General features: G+C 39.4%; 1 protein-coding gene across 2 annotated transcripts in view; it reads left to right on the top strand.

Moving 5' to 3' along the window:
• Positions 1–22030, top strand: part of STON1 (stonin 1) — a 71353-nt gene that overhangs the window by 20820 nt on the left and 28503 nt on the right. Inside the window, exon 2 of one of the 2 annotated variants that reach the window (XM_007475288.3) lies at positions 6928–7041. The exons of the other annotated variant lie outside the window; for it this stretch is intronic. The gene's annotated coding sequence lies outside the window, so the exon portion shown is untranslated. The remainder of the gene's footprint in view (positions 1–6927; positions 7042–22030) is intronic. 2 annotated transcript variants of the gene reach the window in all.

The raw sequence follows: 22030 nt of genomic DNA, 5'->3' as shown, positions 1-22030 counted from the left end.
GAAGTCTTCAGTTCAAATTTTGTCTTAGACACTTATCTGTATGGCCCTGGGCAAGTCACTTAACCCCAGTTGCTTAGCCCTTATGGATCTTTTGCCTCTATCCCAATATTTAATATCAATTTTAAGACAGAAGGCCAGGGTTTAAAAAATACAAGAAGGGAACAGATAAGCATTCTCAAATGATATTCCATAGCAGGCTGTATTTTTACAATTACACAATTAATTGAAAGTCACAGGGATCACAGGATCCTACTTTACTTATAGTTTGCTGACTATTTTAAAAAAGCATTTGACTGGGGGCAGCTGGGTGGCTCAGTAGATGGAGAGCCAGGCCTAGAAATGGAAGATCTTGGCTTCAAATATGGCCTTAGATACTTCCTAGCTGTGTGACCCTGAGCAAGTCACTGAACCCCCATTGCCTAGCCCTTACCCTTCTTCTGTCTTGGAACCAATATACAGAATTGATTCTAAAATGGAAGGTAAGGATTAAAAAAAAAAAACAATCTGCCTTGGAACCGATATACAGAATTGATTCTAAAATGGAAAGAAAGGATTAAAAAAACAATTCTGCTTTGAAACCAATATGCAGAATTAATTCTAAGATAGAAGTTAAGGATTAAAAAAACAATTCTGCCTTGGAACCAATATGCAGAATTGATTCTAAAATGGAAGGTAAAGATTAAAAAAAAATCTGCCTTGGAACCAATATGCAGAATTGATTCTAAAATGGAAGGTAAGGATTAAAAAAACAATTCTGCCTTGGAACCAATATGCAGAATTGATTCTAAAATGGAAGGTAAAGATTAAAAAAAAATCTGCCTTGGAACCAATACACAGAATTGATTCTAAAATGGAAGTTAAGGATTAAAAAATCCAGCATTTGACTTTGTGGAGCAAGACAACTCTCCCAATCATATGTTAAAATTATATAAAATTTCTTGAAAAAATGAAACAACATCAATAATTTTGCTGACTGGTTATTCATATCGAGTAAGGCACAAGATAATGGGACATTTGCTTGCCAAGGAAGATTTATAGTACTTTTCTTTGCCTACAGTGGGCATGGGTTTCATACTTCTTCGTGACATGTGCCATCATCTTGGAATAGTAGATTTGCCTCTTACCAGCTCTCAGGTCCATCTGTCCAAAGTTATCATCCAAAGCTTTCCTGGCCACATAGAGATATGTACCTGCCACTCACTGATACCATGTGTAAGATCGGTGACCGTCCAGCACCACATTCTATTGCACAGCTCCAACTTCGGCTGTTTTTTCAACACCAAAGTGCCTTGAATGGACTAGCCCTTGAGTCCCTTGGCTGATCATCACCCTTTTGCTTCTTGGCTTGAGTCACTTTTCTCAGCCTCCCACCAGCGATCTTTCTTTGCCATTTATCCACCGCAGACAACAGAGGCAAGAAGGTTGGATCACTGAAGTAGGGACTGTGTGCTGCTGCCATATTGTCCAGTGGAAGCCCCCAACTTTCAGCTGTACAGCCATTAGCTTATAGTTCAGATCTTTGGGCATTACAGAGAGCCTTTCCTCCTTCCCAAGCAACGTCATGGTTTCTGTGCCATGGAACGTTAGGGTGAGATAGGTGCATCTTTGCTAGTTGGAAGTAAATGTTGGGTTTGTAGGCTACTCTATGTATCTGGCAAGTAGCAGTTCGCGTGGGGCTGGTCGGAACATTTGGAGATTGTTGTTGGTCTACGGTATTTGAATGCCTCAGTGATGACTCGTATCCAAACCAAGAACTCCAGGTTTTATATGGGGGAGGATGAGTTTCCTGATGGTTCAAATCATTGGTAGCAAATACAACTGGTTTTTGGTGACCAGAATTTTCTTGGTCCAGGATTGCTTCTAAACCCTCTAAATGCCTAACTCAGCTTCTATATGCATGGCAAAAGGCTTCTTTGGGTCTGCATAAGGTAACCCTATTATGCACATGTGAGACAAGCTGCCAAGTCTTTGGAAGCTTTTTCATAGATTTGTCTTTCAGTTTTCAAAGGACTTTGTGGATTATAAGACTGACATCTTTGCATTTCTCACTTTTTAAAAAATTCTTTCCTGTCTTAGAATCAACATGGTATCTTGGTTCCAAGGCAGAAAAATTGGTAAGGGCTAGGCAGTAGGGGTTTAAGTGACTTGCCCAGGGTCACCCTGCTAGGGAAACATCAGAGGCCCTATTTGAACCCAGAACCTTCCAACTCCAGGTCTGGCTCTTAACCCACTGAGCCCCTTTCCTGCCCTCTTCACCCATTTGTTGTTAATGCTTCTTCTCTTATATTTACTGGAGTTTCCCATTTCTAGCAAGTTTCCAATAATAATCATCCTGAACTAGAAAAGTCCATTATTGTTCTTTGGAAATGGCTCATTCTGTTGCACTTTTGTATCCTCTGGGTTGGGGCTCACATTTCATTGACAAGAGGCTTTTCAAAACTGGCAGCTGGCAATTGATAACGTGCCTTTAGTCAGTCTATTAAGAAATGCCTCACTCCAGAGATCCCAAGGTCCTCCTGGAGAATAATTCCTCCCATGCTGGTACATTGGACTGGAGGTCAATAAATTAAGAGGCAAGGCTAGATGACAAAACATTTCATTAGCCTCAGTGAAGGGACAGTTGCCAGATGGATAGCAATTCCAAGGAAAAAAGGGAGATGCGCACAAATAGGGTTTTACACAGCCTTGGAGTAACATTAAAGCTGGCAAAAGGGATCTCTCAGGTGAAGCCCCTTAGCCACTTTCCCTCTTGAGAGACTGAGTAATAGGGAAGATACCAGGTGAACTGGAGGAGAAGAGATCCCAGGAGGGGGGCTATTCTACTCTGCCATGGTCCTTAAGAAGGCCAATGTTCATTAAGGTCAATACATCAGAGACAGGAATTTTTCTGGCTCAGAGGAGCTGGGATAACCTCCCTCTTCCTTTCCATGAAGAGGGCTCTATCACTGGATACCTACACATGTGGTGAATGAGTTCAGGCCAGGTGGAGCCTAGCCTCTAATGAGGGTGGTTAGGACCCCCCCCCCCTTTTTAACACTCTAGTCACATCCCCCACCTCAGAATGCCAGGGATGATTTGTTTAAAGCTTAGGTTTTGGCTCCTCAGAGGAGGCAGCAGCATCATTCTCAATGAAGGTTATAAATCAAGTATGGGACAAATATTTATTTCCTACAAACATAAAAAATATGAACCCCAATTATTAAAAGTATGTGATGACAATTAGAATAGTGTTCGGTAACTTCACCTATTACTATTGTTATCCTCTCCTTGAATTTTATACTTAAACTTCATTAGAACATAAAACAATTTAAGGAACTAATAAATTGATATTTTGTTTCACCTCAACTAGTTGAGTCTTCCTGCCTCAGTTCATACAAGTCTTCCCAGGTTTCTCTGAAACCATCCCCTTCATCATTTCCCAAAGCAGAGTGACCCTCCAGCACATCATAAACCCTAGCTTTTTCAGCCATTCCTCAATTGATAGACGGTCCCTCAGTTTCTAGTTCTTTACTACTTCAAAGAAACTAAACATTTTTGTACATATGGATCCTTTCCCTTAAAAAAAATCTCTATGGGGGTCTAGAAGTCATATCTCTGAGTCATTGTGAACAATTTATAATGCGGCATATTTCCAGATTACTTTAGAGAATAACTAGACCAATTCATAATGCCATCAACAATTTGATTCTGTTCCTTATATATTTTAGAAATGAATTATCAGAGAAACTTGCTGAAAATATTTTTCCTGTTTGCTTGTCTCTTTTCTAATTTCAGCTGTATTTTGTTTTCACAAAACCTTTTTAATTTGATGAAGTAAAAAACATAAACAAAAACAACTGGAAAGGCAGGAAGCCTAGAAGTACCATATCTCAGTTTATACCTGAAAGTATCATCAAAATGATTTAGTACTGATTAAGTAACGGAAAGGTTGATCAGCAGAAAAAGACTAGGTACCCAGTATTCAGAAGCAAGTGATCCCAATAGATAGTATTTGATTAACCCTAAGATCCTAGCTATTGGAGTAAGAACTTATGCTAAAGCAAAAATGATTGGGTTACCTGGAAAGGACTATGGCAGAAACTCTGTATCAACCAGCATTTTATACTATTTACCAAGATAAAATCTAAATGGATACATCTTATACATAAAGAATGACCTCATAAGCAAATTAGGGGAGCAAGGATGAAATTACCTTCCAGATCTATAAATAGGGGAAGAGATCATGACCAAGCAAAAATAGATCTGAGCACAGAAGGTAAACTGGACTCCTAGATCTGCTTTCTCCTGACCATCTCAATTCTGCTGCCGCCCTTGTGTCGGCATGACAGAATGCCAAAATAAGCAAAGGACAGGGCAGTTAGTTCATTAACATTTATCAAAAAGCGAACATGTGCCAGGAACTGTCCTAAGTACTGGACTTACAAAGAAAGGCAAAAGAAAGTTGCTGCTCTCAAGGAGCTTGAAGTCCAATGGGCTTAAACAACTATGAACCAACAAGATATATAATTGAAGATAATCTCAGAGGAAAGGCACTAGCATTAAAGAGATTAGGAAAGACTTCTTGGACTTGAAGGTAGCCAGGAAAGCCAGGAAGCAAAGATGGAGATGGTGGGAATTTGAGACCAGGGGGCAGGCACCAAAAATACCCAGAGTTGGGTGTTTTGGGGTCTCTTGTTCAAGAAACAGCAAGTAGATTCGGGTAACTGGATTGCTGAGTAGTTGGGATTGAATAAGGTTAAGAAAACTGGGAAGGTGTGTGTGTGTGTAGGAGGAATTTATGAAGGGCTTTGAATGCCAGGAAAGGTTTTATACTTGATTGTGGAAGTGTTGGGAAGCCACTGGGATTTACCAAATAGGAGGGTGACGTGGTCAAATCTTCACTTTAGGAAGATTAATTTGACAGCTGAGTGGAAGACAGTCTGGAACAGGAAAGGCTTGAGACTTGGAGATCCACCAGCAGGCTATTGTAATAGTCCAAATATGTGGTAATGAGAACCTGAACCAGGATAATGGTAGCATCAGAGAGGAGGGAATATAAGAGATTTTAGGAGGGTTTGGCCAAGAGCAATGGAGGTGCGCCATATTATTGTGTCTAGGTTTTGTTCTCAGGAGCCCACATACGATGCATATAAAATGAAGGAGGAAGTGAGGATGAAGCTCTTTTGCACACACACCCATGTCCTAGCATGCTGTTTGCCTAACAAACATAGGGTCCTCAGACTTTGCTACAATCCAGGTAGAAAGTAGATATTAGCAGGATAATAAGACAGGACGTATTGGACTATTAGAAGTGGGGTTGCCAGCCTCCTTATTTGCCTTGTTTCCCCTTTGATTGTCACTTTCTGATGGGGAAGGACCACTGTCTTTTTTTTTCTTCACAATCTGCAGAATTGCACAGCACCTTTTATCTCATGAAGCCTCCCAGAATTTCTAACCCTTTTATTTCTAGGCTTTCCTTTGATCCTCTTTCAAAGATGTAATTTTTAAACTCTAAACTGTGGCTAAAAATCACTGCCTCCAGGAAGCCTTTCTAGGTGAATCTCCCCTCACTCTAGGCACTCCATTCATTGCACACAGTCTATCATTTTATTCCTAATGATTTAAATAGCAAGAAGTAGAAAGAACTCTGGATCCAAAGCTCCGTTCCGCCACATCCTCACTGTGAGTCAAGTCCCTTTCCTTCGGTGCAGCTTGGTTTTCTCATCTATTAAATAAGGGGGATTGGACTAAAGGGTCTCTGTAATCTTTTCCAGTTCTAAAACCCTATGATCCAACAGCTGTAATTCATTGTATATTTGTTTGTTCACTCCGTTCTGCCGCCACAAGGACAGAGCAAAAGGAATTCAAGGAATTGCCCCAATAGGGTGGCAGGGTCACCGCCTGCGACACATGTCACCGTTTCCTTGCCTACGCCTGGATCCCTCTTTCCAGTAGCTGGACAGCATGTAGAGAGGCCCTACAGAGTTCAGGGAAAGCTCCGGGTCTCATGAAGCTCATCTGGGCCTGATTTAGAATCTGCGTGAAGTTTCGTGGTCAGCCGAGGAGGTGGGAATCTTATCTAGCCAAATGGAAAATAATCAGAAACAGCTGGCGGTCCGGAAAGATGGGAGAGCGCTGGTTGGGAAGAGGTCAGAAACCCCAGAGAGGAGTCTGGAGACGGAGCACTGGGAGCTCTGGCTGAGCCATCCATAATAATAACAATAACAATAAGAATGATAAGTGGGGCAGCTTCCAGAGAGTGGAGACAGCATTAAACTCAAGTTAGTGATGTCCACATTTTATGATCCTCCTCCTCCTCCAGCCAAAGAGCACTTCCACTGGGTTTTACATGTGTCATTGATCAAGACCTATTTCGCTATTATTGATGTTTGCACTGGGGTGATCATTTAGAATCTACATCCCCAGTCATATCCCCATTGACCCATGTGATCAAGTAGTTGTTTTTCTTGTGTATTTCTATTCCCACAGTTCTTCCTCTGAATGTGGATAGCGTTCTTTCTAAATGTACTCTTTTTTAAAAATGTATTTAATTAATTTAGAATATTTTTCCATGGTTACATGATTCATGTTCTTTCTCTCCCCTTCTCCCACCCTCCTCCCCTAGCCAAAGAGCAATTCCACTGGGTTTTACATGTGTCATTGATCAAGATCTATTTCCATATTATTAATATTTGCACTAGGGTGATAGTTTAGAGTCTACACCCCCAATCTTATCCTCATCAACTGTTGCAATATTTAGAGGGTAAAAGAATTGAGATCTCTCTCTTTCCCTTATTTCCCTTTTTACCTTCCCCTTCCTTTTTAAATAAAATCAAAATATTTATATGTTACCTCTATGTTTCTACCCTAAAAATCCTTCAATCCTATTATATTTTACAACCCATGTGATCAAGCAGTTGTTTTTCTTCTGTGTTTCTACTCCCACAGTTCTTCCTCTGGAGTAAAATGGACTCTTAATTCTGCCTTCTCCTGACCATCTCAATTCTGTTGCTGCCTGGATGTCAGCATAATAGAATGTCAAACTAAATAAGGATGGGGCAGGTAGTTCATAATCATTTATTTATTTTTATTTTTAATTAAAAAAAACTCTTATCTTCTGTCTTAGAATCAATATTAAATATTGGTTCCAAGGCAGAAGAACAGTAAAGGCTACTACGCAGTTGGGATTAAGTCACTTGTCCAGGGTCACACAACTAGGAAATGTCCACCTAGCTGCCCCACATAATCATTTATTAATTAAGTAGTATGTGCCAGGCACTGGGCTAAATGCTAGAGATTCAAAGAAAGGCAAACGATAGTCCTTGTCTTTGGATGGCATCCAGATGACAAAGTGGGGACCAGTTTATAGCACCACAGGAACATTTATGGGAACATACGATGGAAACACTCATGACCTATGAAATACATAACCCTGGAACTTCAGGGCCTTGATATCTCTTCCTTATCCTCAAAGACTTTCTGCTGCTCAGCTGTCCTGGTTCATAAGGGTCCATATACCTGTACCTGTACCTGGGTCTTCTGCAGAGAAGTGGCTGGAGACAAAGCTAGTTTGGGCTTTAGACCTTAGTTAATTATTTCTTCTGACCTTTTAATACTCAGCCCAGTTTTTTAAAGGCGTGGAATGCTTCCTTTTCACATGAAAGAGTTTTCCTTTTACATTTGAATGTTTCCTGGGTTTTGTTTTATTTTTTTCTCTATGACCTAAAGTCAAAAAGGGCACATTTTTACCTCTCATTTCCTGTAGTCTCTAGCACAGGGCTGGACCTATAGTAAGGACAGTAACTGGCCCTTTACATACTTGATTTCATTTGACCCTTAAAAAGTTCATTTAAGATGGGTATTATATATAGTGGGCAGCTAAGGTGATGCAGTGAATACAGTACTAGGTTGGGCATCAGGAAGACATCTCTGAGTCTGAATCACTTCAGACACTAGCTTTGTGATGCTGGGTCTCTTAACCCATTTGTCTGCCTCAGTTTCCTCATCTGTAAAATGAATTAGAGAAAGAACTGGCAAACCACTCCAGTAACTTTGCCAAGAAAACCCTAGAAGGGGTCATGAAGAGTTGTACGCTACTGAAAAGGGACTGAACAACATTAAATATAATATTGTTATCATTTACAAATGAAGAAACTGATACTCAGAGATGTGAAATAACTTCCCTTATGGGCACCTAGTGTCAGAGATTGGCTTCCAATGAATCACTTCATCATGTATAAGTGGACATTTTCTACCTTTGAACTACATTCCCCCAATTCCTTTTGTATTTTCCAGCATCCTTTTCCCTTCATTTATGTGGGTCTTTATGTTGTTGTTTATGAGTTTCTGTAACTCCTCCCTCTTTCTTCTCTTGAGACCATGGCTTGAGTTAGATAGCTTCCTTTCAACTCTAGTCTTTATTTTAGTTATTTTAATAAAACTTAGAAATATAATACTTGAGTTATTATATATTCATTTTTTAAATCTACATTTTGGCTTACCAAATAGGGATAGAATTCAAGGTTACAGGAACTTATAAACATAAAGACACACATAAATGAAGGGAAAAGGATGCTGGGAAATATAAAAGGAATTCTGGGGAATATAGTTCAAAGGCAGAACATTTCCACTTATACAATCAGAAATTATTAAGTGCCTACTCTTTAGGAATTATTCTAGGTTTGGGGATAATAAGACAAAAACAAAACAATTCTTAACCTCCAGGAATTTTGCTCTCTAATGGTGGAGATGATGTGTCTGTGTATGTGTGTGTGTGTGTGTGTGTGTGTGTGTGGGTAGGTATATAAAAATGATAAGAGGTAAAGTCGCTGTGGGGCAGGTTCAATGGCAACTGGGTGCGATCATTAAGTCCTCATACTCCTCAGTCAGTTTGTAGACTAAATCTTGAAGGAGTCTGAGGATTTAAGAGGAAACAGTAAGGTGTGTGTTCCAGGTGTGCAAGAAGGAATAGGAGGTGGAGAAATTTGTAATAAAACTGGAAAGGGAGAATGGGGATAAGGTGTCAAGAGTTTGAAATGCCCAGGTGAGAAATTTTATTTAATTCTAGAGGTAATAGGGAGCCAGTGGCATTTATTGAATAAAGGGAATGGTATGGCCATACATGTGCTTTAGATCCAGATCACTCCTGGTTCCAAGTCCAATACACCTTCTGTTCTACCCCATTCTGCCTCTTAGTAAGTAGGTCTTTAGTAAAAACTATTTGAATGGATGATGTTGTAGCAAAAGTTAAAAAATAGATAAGTACCGTTCTGAGTGGTGGCACAAGGTGATACCAGACTCCATGTTACCCACAAAATCCCAAATGAAAACAATGAAACCTTGATGAGGGCAGATTTACATTCTAGTAGTTTTCCTTAAACCATTCACCTTTTTTTGAGTTATTGTCCTCTTTTTGGCTTATCTGTATAGAGCCCACACCAGGGCTTCAAGTAACTGTATGTCAATTTTGAAAATGACGACCTGCTAATGGAATGCCATTCTGGCCCTAATTCCTGTCTGATGGCCATCTGAGGACATGTTTCCCAGGGATGTTCAGGGTTGACTTGCCATCTGTCCACTTGGCATTCTAAATTCAGGAAATAAACCAAGAATAAAACATGATCAGAAAAATAGCAAGAATTTGAGGTAAGCATGGAAAAGCAGAGTGAATGGAGCCACATTGGTAGAATGAAGACAAAGCAAATGTCATGATGCTGGGGATTTGAGTGAGAAGCTTTCTATTTGAAGGAAAGTGGGGTAGGGGGGCATTTTGTCATTTAAATATTGTCCAAATGGTATTTCCTGTCACATATCTGAGCTAAATGCTGCACGTGTTTGTGATTAAGTATTACGGGGTGCAGAACATATGTGCTAATATCATGGGACACAAGATCTGTGTTTTCTTAGGACTTAAGACGGACAGTTAGTTTTGCAGACCTTTAGCCATCACTTAGATTTCTGTTTTGCTCAGTTTATTTATTTATTTTTTGTTTGTTTGAATGGAAGTATTTAGGGTACCAAGAAATAATTTTATAAATATCTTCCTACTGAATGCCCTGCCTCTCTGTCTCTCATGCACACACACACATATTATTTTTAACATTTATTTCTTCTATGTTGGAAGGCCTTTGATTTACATGCTTTGCTTGCCTGGGGCACCTAAGGGAATAGCAGTCAATGTTATTTCAACTAGATTAGGTTATGCAAATAGAACTCCATCCTGATTACAATAGAGGGAGGGGGTTGATAATCTGGCAAAGGAAAGAGTCTGTGAATCCCTTATTCATCATGAAGACATTCTTTCAACACATCATGCAGCTTTGTTCCAGAAGAAAAAGTCATAGACATAAAGGACTAAATTCAACATTCAAACCTTGGGGCAAGTGGGTGTCTCTGGGGGTGGAGGCTTCCAGGGTCTGCAGGAAACCTGTAGAGGAGGGAGTTTGCACTCCAGCCTAGCTGTGGGCTGATACCAGAAGACTACCGATAGGAGCCTTTAAATATTTTCTCTAGTTTCTTAATCTATAATGCCAATATTAACATACACTGAGTACCTGGCAGGGACACCTCAAGGCCAAAGCTCTTGTTGTGCCATCAGGGGAAACCTCATCATCCTGACATTCCACTTGGCTGGGGGCCATTGGGGGGGGGGGGTAAATACACTCTGAAGGGGCATTAAAGCTTTTTAGTTGCAAATGATCTGAGGTATGTACAAATGGAACAGCCAATAAATATCTGGCCTGCTTTTGAGAAAAAACATCTGCAAGGAAAGGTAGAACTTTATATCCATTCCTTTGCTTTAATGGTTGATGAAAGGAAAAAAAAAACAACCACTGGAAACTGTGAAGTATAACAGATGTGGAAACTTGGGGGGGGGGATGCCATTTTTTTTCAATTTGCAAAATATTTTAGAAATAAGTCATTGAATGGAGGCTGTCATTTGGGGAAAGGGGTGCTGCCAGAGCATGTTTATTAGAAAGTTATATTTGTCTTCTAAAGAATTTTTCAGCATAAATATTGCCATATTAGTTGGGAAGAAGAGGCAGGGAATGTGAAGGGCTGGGGTTATGAAAATAGTTTCCTGAGTAGGGATTCTAGCTGGAATCCTAAATCAGTGCTAAGATGTTTTATTGTTCTTGAACACCCTTGGGGGATATTGTCTGAGGCAGTAGGTCCAGAGTTTTTTTCCCACAGACTAATATCCTTGGAGCAAAGCATGGCCTTCATGAGCTTTTTAAACAAATTTTTAAAAAGCACTAGGGTAGCATTCCTTCTTGTTTGAGATCCCTAAAGGGGATTCTTAGGTTCTAACAAATAGACTTCATCTCTTGGTTCTTTGCCTCTCGGAAGGGGGTGCAGAAGAATGGAAGAAGCTCTGGCCTAGGAGTTAGGAGGCCTCCCGAATCCCAACTCTGCCATTGACTAGCCACTAACCTAGGACACTGCTAGAGCTTGTTTTCATTCTCTGTAGAATGAGATAGTTGGACTCAGGTCCCTTCCAGTTTTCACATTTTATGATTCTGTGGTCTTGGCTCTGCTGTTGACTATCTGTGTGGTCTTGAATAAGTCTGGGACTCAGTTTTCTCATCTGCCAAAAGAAAAGATTAGACTCCTCTCTAAGTCTCCTCCAAGGCTGAAAGTTCATGATTCTCTGAACTAGGGAAGGTGATAGAAATATTTTTTTTCTGATGGTGAAAGTGAAAAGAATTTCTATTGTGTCCATAGTTCAATCCATATGGAAGCTAATCCATTCCTGGACACTTCTAATATTTTGGCATGTATTTTCTCAAGAGAGCTACTGAAATCCTTCTTTTTGAGCTTTGACTATGGAGGACAGACCTTTTGGCAACATTCTCATTTCTCGGTTTTGTCTGGGATCATCTCCGCTGGGGCTCCAGATGATCTGGAGTAATTGCTCAAATTATGAAATGATTATTATTAATAATTAATTCTTATCCAGTGGAACATAGTAAATAGGGAGATTTCTTTGGAGATAAGAAAGCTCTGGGTCTAGTCCTACCTCTGCCACATACCAGCTGTGTGACCCTGGGCAAATTACTTAACCACTCAGTATTCCAGATAACTCTCTGACTAGTGGAAGAGAAGGGACCAACTTGCATTGCATTCAGGAGTTCTCTGTGTTATTAAACTCGAGTTCAGTCACTAGTCTTATCCCTAATCATTTGAAAATGTATTTCTGACACAGCATATGTATTATCAGCCAGGGTTGTGTGAGTTCATTTTACTGAACTGTTTTTCTTTTTTCCTTTATTCTTTGTTACCTGCTGGGTTGGGGGGATGGGAAGGATAGATTTGGAAATGAAGGTGGATATAAAAAGAGATCTCGATAAAAGTTAACATTGACCCTCTCCCCAATCCCCCCCCAAAGCAGTATAAGAATCCTTAAATGAAAAAAGGAAATACATTTATTTTTTTAAAGTTTATTTAATTTAGAATATTTTCCATGGCTACATGATTCATGCTCTTTCCCTTGCTTCCTCCTACCTGCCTCCTGTAGCCGATACACAATTCGACTGGGTTTTACATGTGTCATTGATCCAGACCTATTTCCATATTATTAATATTCGCACTAGAGTGATCACTTAGAGTCTACATCCCCAGTCATGTCCCCATCGAACCATGTGATCAAGCAAATATTTTTCTTCTGTGTTTCTGCTCCCACAATTCTTGGTGGGATGTGGATAACTTCTTTCTCACAAGTCCCTCAGAATCATCCTGGATTGCTGCTAGTAGAGAAGTCCATTACCTTCGATTGTACCACAGTGAATCAGTCTCTGTGTACAATGTTCTCCTGGTTCTGCTCCTCTTGCTCTACATCACTTCCTGGAGGTTGTTCCAGTCTCCATGGAATTCCTCCACTTTATTATTCCTTTGAGCACAGTAGTATTCCATCACCCAACAGATACCACATTTTGTTCAGTCATTCCCCAATTGAAGGGCATTCCCTCATTTTCCAATTTTTGGCCACCACAAAGAGCGCAACTATGAATATTTTTTCCTTATTATCTCTTTGGGGACAAACCCAGCAGTGCTGTGGCTGGATCAAAGGGCAGAAAGACTTTTATTGCCCCTTGGGCATAGTTCCAAATTGCCCTCCAGAATGGTTTGATCAATTCACAACTCCACCAGAAATGCATTAATGTCCCAACTTTGCTGCATCCCCTCCAGCATTCATTACTTTCCATTGCTGTCATGTTGAACAATCTGCTAGGTGTGAGGTGATACCCCAGAGTTGTTTTGATTTAGGAAATACACTTCTGAAAGGATCTGGATGTGGTAGACAGTTGCATCCAGCTCTTAAGGAGAAATCTAAGACTTTTTGTCTAGTATAGATTGTAGTGTAGATAACACAGGCTTTGATTTGAATGAAGGGTCATTTCTTTGGTTTAAGGGCCCTATGGGATACAGATTGGAATCCAAACTTACTTGGAAAAAAAAGCAAAAATAAAATAAAATAAAATAAAAAGTACCAGCCACTATCAGATAAAAGTGATTACTCGATGAACTGGATTTGAATTTCTTGATTACTAACAAGTCTACATACAACTAAGACTCTTAGTCTTCTGATAGGCGAACACACACAAAAACAGTTGACGTTTGCCTAGGAATCAGGGAAGGGAGAGGAGAAAAGGAAGCACTTTTGAGATTTTGGCTTGGTTGTTGACCCTGGGCAAACAAGACTGTGTGAGGGCCTTTGAGACTGGGATAGAAAGATGAGGTCATTTTAGGAATGGAACTGAGAAAAGGGATGAGAATGAATGGAAAGGAGGAAGGAAAATGGTGTTCAGTGGAAAGGTAGAGGAAATGAGTAAAGCAGAAAGGAATGAGGAATGGCAGGATGAAAAGAACAAGAGAACTCAGTTTTAACTGGCTTGACAAAATGTACTATTTTGAAAGCTTCCCTTACCATTTCGTTGTCAGGCTTGAAACCCAGGATCCTCCAACCATTCGGTGGGAACTGGATTTGAACTAGAGACATGTTCAATGTATGTTTTTTAGTGTAACAGAGGCAAAAATTTGTTTTTTTTCTTTTGGATCTTTTAAAGAATTTGGTTGCATGAAATTTAGTTTAGTTCATTTTACATTTTTCTGGTGCTCAGAGAGGGCGTATCATTTTACTGATGAGCAGAGAATATTATGATATCTACTTTGTTGAGAAAGATCAGAGCTTTTAATATTGGTTGCCTATAAAATAGTGAGACAGGCTGGTTTCAAGAAATCAATCTCATTTTATACTCCATCACTGGGAAATCGACAGAGCTCTCAAGAAATAAACATTGCATGTTCAAATTCTAGTCACATCAGTAATGGGACTAGAAAAAAAGGCAAATATTGGATAGATCAGAATGTTTTTTAAAGAGGCTGAAATGGACATTCTCTCTCTTTCTCTCTCTTTTTTTGTGTGTTTTTTTTAAACAGACCCTACCAAAGTAAATATTTTTATGATCTCTCACTCTTAACAGAGGAGTTGTTTTGGCTGAACTCTTTTGAAAGGGGAAGAATACCATTGCCTAGTTCCTGCAGATAAGCCTCTCTGGACAGCCTCCTAATGAGCCAAATTGCTCTTTGAGCTGTGAGGGAAGAGGACTTTATGGAACCTCCAGCCTAATCGACAGTGACACTGAAATGCATTCTCCTGGGGAGCTGGTGACCTCAGCAGCTTCTCTGTTGTGGGCTTCTATGCCCACAGGAATGTGCCAGGGCGCCGCCGACACAATACTGTTCTGTGTGTGCCCCCTCGACAGCGAGAGGCCTCGATTTTTTTCAAAGCTTGAGTAATTGCATTTGTTGAATCTTCGTTAACTGAGGGAGGGGTGGAATTTTGAGCAATGGGTTTTTTCAGGCTCGAGGGACAGCTCTCTGGCCTCTGAACATTTTGTTTAAAAAATCTGGTTGTGAAGGTACCTGATGGGTGACAGAAATTCTGGCTTTGTGGTTTGTCTTTTCTCAATGAATGCCAAGTTATCACAGAACTACTGAAGCTGGGAGGGACCTAAAAAGTTACTTCCAGGTCAACTTCAGTATTTCTCAGATGAAGAAACCAAGAGGAAATGGCTGGCCCAGGGCCACATAATGATGGGCTCCGGATTTCTACTTATGTGTTCTTTCTACCACACCTCTATACTTTGGAATGATAGAAATACAAGGATGGTTCCAAGATAAACAACATCCTTAAAGTTAGATGTCTTTTTTGAAAAATAGAAATGAAGATATTCCCCACAACTCCCTTGATTTGGAGACGGATTGTTTAGACCTCAGAACTTCCACAAGCTTTTCTGGGCAGAAAAGGAGGGAGAGTGGTTCATTTCACTTTCATATTATTTAAAAAAAATTATTTTTTATAATCCTTACTTTCTGTCTCAATAACAACTCTAAGACAGAAGGTCAAGGGCTAAGCAAACAGAGTTAAGTGACTTGTCCATGGTCACACAGCTAGGAAATGATTGAGGTCAGATTTATTTTTATTTTTTATTTTTCGAGGGCAGATTTAAATTCAGGTCCTCCTCCTCCGCCCCTTTTTTTTTTACCACTTAAAAAAAAAAGATCCTACTGAATTGCTACACTTGGAAATTCTTTTATTCCAGGAGTCTACTTCTTCCTTCCTTTCCTGTGGATTCTTCGGCACAGTAATCCATAGTTCCTTGGAGACACCTTGGAGATGATGAGCCACAGTTCTGGGGTCTTTGACACACAAAAGGGGTTTGCTCTCCTCCTTTATGTTATAGTAGCATCTGCAGAGGCATACAGCTTAGGCTCCTTTCACACATATGTGTGTAATGGGGAACTATCCACTGTAATGTAAAGGAGAGCAGATCCCTTTTGCACACAATCTCTGAATGCTTAGCTTTAGAGATATGGAGCTCACTGCAATGTCCATCAGCTCACTCTTCTTCCTCTTATACCCAAGGCTTCTGAAGACCCTGAAACGAAGGTAGTGGCAAAGGGTCTCTGGGAATCTCCATCCCTCCAGCTAGCAGTTTGGTCTCTGATTCCTGCTTATAGATGGGTGACCCCAGGATTATGGCTCACCACCTTCAGAGTGGCTCCAAGGAATCTGAGGGTAGAGGAGTCTGGTGTTAGAGGTCTTCTTCTAGGTCTTTAATATTTCAGAGATAGCAGTGCTACACCAGAGATGCCTTCTTTTATTTCTTGCTCTCTCTACTACAAGCTCATCTTTTCTGGTCACATATTTTCTTGATATCTTTTGTGTCACTTTTTGAACAGAAATGACTGAGGTTGGATTTATTTTTATTTTTATATATTTTTTTTGAGGTCAGATTTAAATTTGGTAAGGTTTTCTTGTGCTCACCATGAATTTCCTCTGATGCTCTTTGGATCACCTGCTATTTATAAGATTTGAATATTTCATGATTCCTAACCACAAAAAAAATTACTGGAAGAATATTAATGTTTTTAAAAATGACTGTGGGTGGCAGGTAGGTAGCATAGTGGAAAGAATTACAGGCCTGGAACTAGGGGAACCAGGGTTCAAATCTAACCTCAGACATTTCCTATCTGTGTGACCTTGGGTAATCATTGAACCCTAATTGCCTAATCCTCACCACTCTTCTGTCTTGAAATTGATACAGAAAGCAAGAACTAAAAAGAAAATAAAAATAAAAGACTAAGTTTGGCTTTTTGAAGTAGCTTCAGTTTATTTCAATGAGCATTTTTTTAGTGCTTAATATTTGCAAAGCATGCAAGATGGAAAGGTTAAAACAAAACAGGCTCTGCCCTTAAGGAATTTACATTCTATTGGGGATTTCAAACGCTGAATCGGATATGATCAGATTGATATGAATGTTTCCTCCATTCATGCAGATTTAAACCCATTCATGTCTGCTGATCCTGTGCAGGTCTTTTTTTGGTCTTCCTATAAATTCATCAAAAGAGCCCCTATTGTGTTGTGGGCCTTCTTCACTTTGGATACCTTAAACACACCAATGGAGTCCACAGACTATCAACTGGTGAAAATCTGCTCTATCCATATAATCAAGCCATTTAAAATTTTTTTCTTCTACTGAATCATTTTCTTTGGTTCTCCTTGTTATGATTAAAATTCTCTGGAGACCATATCTTAGCTTTATAATTATTTACTAAATAGCAAAAAAAAAAAAAACAGGCCTTAGTAAGAAAGAGAAGCATGAGTCCCTTGTGGCTGGCTAGCTCTTTCTTTCTGTCATCTCCTTGATCCAGACTGTGGGGCCTCCCAAATCTGCATTTCCAAGGGAAGAGAGGGACTTCCTATCCTCTCTACCAATTGATGCTCTTCGTGTTGTCCCTTTCCCAGGCCTCTCTGATGGGATGAAACAGACCTCAGTCCAGACAAGAGTCAGGTCTTCTGGATGCCAGGAGTAATCACCAGGTGTTTAGGATGATCACACAGCACATGAACAGCCTCTCCCAGCCTGAAGGACAATAGGAAGGACGACTCCACCCATGGACTCGGGGAGATACAGTCCAGAATCTTATACCTAAGATTTTTTTTTTTGCTTTAAAATCAAAAGGTTGTTTTGGAGGCTAAAAAGCAGTTCAATATACACTTTTCACATTCTTCATATTCAATACTGAAGTGTTGCATTCCACTCAATGCCACCATGTCCCTTTCCATTGCCTTCCATTGTTGTATCCAATTCTTTGGAGAGTATAGTGGTCCATGATTTATGGCCATGCCATATTAGGAGAATATTGGTATTAAGATGGCAGGCCTTTATTTCAAGAAGTTTGAGGTATTTAAAGGAGGCTTGTTACTAGCTAAAAGCATCCTACCAGTCTTTTCCTCCAATTTAATACTGGACCCAACTCATTTATACTGATTGTCTAAAATATTCATATTGCTGGATGAGTTCTATTGGTTGTGTGGGTCCTAAAAGAAAAAGACTGCATGCTGGAACTATACCCCCAGCATGCCCCAGGGGCCCCTCCCCCCTACTTCCTGGTGTGGGATTGGTCTATGAATGGACCAATCCCGTGCTGGAGAGGGTTTGGGGAGGGTACTTCCTGGTGTGGGATTGGTCTATGAATGGACCAATCCCGTGCTGGAGAGGGTTTGGGGAGGGTACTTCCTGGTGTGGGATTGGTCTATGAGTGGACCAATCCTGTGCTGGGGAGGGTTTCCTCCCCGCCTACTTCCTGGCGTGGGATTGGTCTATATCTTTGAGGCCCTATATCTTTAAAGGAACCGTGAATAATTTTTATAAACCTGGTTGGAAGAGAGTCTTTCTGGATCTACAGAATACAAATATTTTGTAGTGAACAAACATTAAATACAATAGACTCCTTAGCAGTTAATCTACAATAAGGACACTTTCATTTATACGAAGTAAAGGGTAATTTGGGGATAGATAAAAATAAATGATTGGAGGTGAGCATCAGACTTCATCTGAACCGAGCCTTGAAAGATAAAGAATCTTCAGGATGGAGATGAGGAAGGAGTATATTCTAAGGGGTAGGAATCTTGTTCAAATACACAGAGGAGTGAGTCAGGAGGGAAGTAAGAATGCTGAACTGCTAATAGTCCAGTTTGGTTAAATCTAGACAAAAATGTGATGAAAAATAATGTAAAATTGGTTTGGGAAGGTGGATTGGAACCAGAAGGCCTTAACTGCCAGACTGAGGAGTTTATATTTTGCTTTTATATTTTATCCTTTGGGTAATAGAGATCCCTTGAAGGTTTTTGAGCTGAAGAGTATCAGAGAGAGATTTATACCTTAGGAAGATTATTTTGGCAGCTGCGTGAAGGATAGATTGGAGAGGGGAGAGACTGGGAGTATGGATACCAGTTAGAAGGTTATTATAATAGTCAAGATGAGAAGCCTAAAAGTAAGAGTTAATGTTTGCACAGTGCTTTAAGGTTTGTAGATCACTTTACAAATACAGTCTCATTTGATCTTCTAAACAGGCCCAGAAAGTAGGTGCCATGATTATTTCCATTTTATGGATGAAGAAGCTGAGGCAGCCAGAGGTTAAGTGACTTGCCAGATCACACAGCTAGTAGATGCCTGAGGCTGGGTTTGAACTCAAAACTTTGTGACTTCAAATCCAGCATTCTACCACCTACGTGCCTCTAAACTGATGAATGTGACTCCCCTTTGATAGAGACCTTCTCCTGCCTCTGAAATTCTCAAAAATTTTAGATTTAACCTATATGCCTCGGTTTCCTCAGCTCTAAAAGAAGATGATTATAAGCAGCAGGGACACTATGTGGCTGGGCCTGGAGTCAGGAAGACCTGAGTTCAAATCTGATCTTAGACACTTGCTATCTGTATGGCCCTGGGCAAGTCATTTAACCCTGTTTACCTCAGTTTCCCCAACTGTAAAATGTGAAGGAAATGGCAAACCACTCCAATATTTTTTTTTCCATGAAAATCCCAAATGGGGTCTTGAAAAATCAGATACAATTGAAATGCCTCAACAACAATAACAATAACAATAACACCTCCCAGGGTAGTTGTGAGACTCAAATGAGATAGTATATTAAAAAAAAATAAACCTTTACCTTCTGTCTTAGAATCAATACTCTGTTTTGGTTCCAAGGCAGAAGAACAGTAAGGACAAGGCAGTGGGGGTTAAGTGACTTGCCCAGGGTCACACAGCTAGGAAGTGTCTGAAACTAAATTTGAACCCAGGACCTTCCATCTCTAGGCCTGGCTCTGGGTTCACTGAGCTACTTAAATGCCCCCGAGATAAAGTGCTTAGCACAGTGCCTGGCACAGAGTGAGCATGTAATAAATGATTGTTTCCTTCCTTTCCTTAAAAAAATAAATAAAAAACTAAAACACTGTACAATTATAAAAATGCAAAATAATCCATGCCTCTTTCTTCTTTATTGGGACTCAGTTAAACTGGGACTCAGCACATGTCTATATATATATAATGTGGTGCCCGGCCAAGATAAATATACCAATGGATTTATTCCATATATTATCCAGTGAGGCAGTATAGCATAAAGTATAGACAACTGAACTTGATAAGCCTAGGGAGAACTGGGTTTGAATCCTACCTCAGGTACTTATTAGCAATGAGCCCTTGGACTAGTCACTGAATTTCTTTCTGGCTCAGTTTCTAAATCTATGAATGCTAACAATAGGGATCACAGAGGATTGTTAGGAAGATCAAATGAACCAACTTTGTGTGCTTGGTTTTTATGTTTTTGTGTGTTTTAAAAATATTTTATTTTATATTTCTTTATATATAAATATGCATTTATATTTAATTTAAATACAATAATAAAAATATTAAAATAATGAAACATTTATTATATGCTTAATGAAACAACTTACATTTTGCAATCCTTGAAGCACCATGACAGTTTGAGCTACCATTGTTGTTCTCATTGTCCATCCAACTCCATTCCATAATCTGCTTGGTTCTCCTTTGTGGATTACTACTAACCAGTCTTCTTTGAGTAGCAGCCAAGGAAATTCTGGAGTCTTCTTGGTCCAATCTGTAAGGATATTTATAACAAATTCTTTCCACCATCAAGGGTAGTAGAGTTACCACATTTAGATTTTGAATATCACAGTCCCTGATGTGCTTATAGAGGAAGTGGAAATGACATCAGAAATAACAAAGACGACAAGCAGTTGTACTATACACTAAGTATAAACAGAGAAGATCCCTTTTGGGTGCAATATAATTTTAAAGGCCTTGAGAGACCAGTTTTCAAGATATCTGAAAGAGGGGAAGATACCAAAGATTTAGGAAAAAACAAAATAAAACAAAACCTCAGAGCCTATTTATAACAAAGAAACAAACAAAAAAAGAATGATCAAGATTTATGGTTCCTTTTTAGTTACTTAAAAATAATGCTATTAGTGATTCTCATTCTTTTGGAAATATTTTGAAAACTTATTTGAAATGTCTTTAAAATTGTGTTTCTGCCCCAGATTGTTGTTGTTTTTTTATGTTTTATTTTGTTTTTTGGCTGTATTTGGTCAAGCCCCAGCCACCTTTCCTAGTTTTTCTTTCTTGAATGCCATTTCTGCTCCCTCCTATAGAACACCACAGGATTTGAGAACAAATGTGGTGGTATTTTGACCATAGCCAAAAATGATGAGAAATGGTCACTATGGTAACCATGACATATCTGTTCCATTTCACATTTTTGTTGCCCTCCTTCCAAATATTCTTGGGATGATCTTGTTTAATTGGGTCTTATGCCATGTTTTCTGTAGGCTTATTTTCCCCCGTCTACTACCTTTTGCTGTTTAATGAAATAATATTATTCATGATATTCTGTCATCCTCCTCTGCAATATTTTGCAAATGAGCTTGTACTTTAAACTGATGTTATCCTTGGCTGCCATGTCTCTCTATTTGGCAGGAAAAATCCAATATTTGCTGACTAAGTCATTTTGGGGCCCTTTTGGGGAATAGTCTTCTTTATAGCATTGTTTTACATTGATTAGATTTCCCTTAGAAATGGTGATAATTGCTTCCATCCAGTTGCTAGTTTTCAGATTCAAACACTTCTTTTAATAAGTTGGATTGGAATTATAATTGTTTATATCATCTCCTATTTCTTTTTTATTGTTGCTTCTTTTAATTTGATGTTCTAATCATGTGATGATCTTACTGCACATAGAGAACTTATTCTGAAAATTGTTGTTCAGTTGTTTTGATCATGTCTTGTCACGTTTTGTGACCCCATTTGGGAACTTCTAGCCAAAGATACTGGAGTGTTTTGCCATTTCCAGCTCATTTTATAGAAAAAGGGACTGAGAAAAATAGGGTAAAGTGACTTGCTTATGGTCACCCAGCTAATCAGTGTCTGAAGCCAGATTTAAAGTCAGGAAGATGAATCTTTCTGACTCCAGACTGGGCACTCTATCCACTATACCACCCAACTGTCCATTCTGAAAATATTAATAGTCATCTCCTGTTTTTATGAAGATATGGTTAATTTAATTTTTTGTTGAGTTTGACTTCTTGTCATTTTCTGACTTTTCTGGAAAAAAAGTATTCATGATATATATGAATGTGATTTCAGTACCTTTTGCTTCTTCCCTAATCCTAGGAAATCTAGAATA

This window comes from Monodelphis domestica, chromosome 1, assembly GCF_027887165.1.
Source record: "Monodelphis domestica isolate mMonDom1 chromosome 1, mMonDom1.pri, whole genome shotgun sequence".
In the NCBI taxonomy this organism is placed as follows: Eukaryota; Metazoa; Chordata; class Mammalia; order Didelphimorphia; family Didelphidae; genus Monodelphis; species Monodelphis domestica.
The sequence above is the reverse complement of the archived record's forward strand: the minus strand, read 5'-3'. Positions and strand labels throughout refer to the sequence as shown.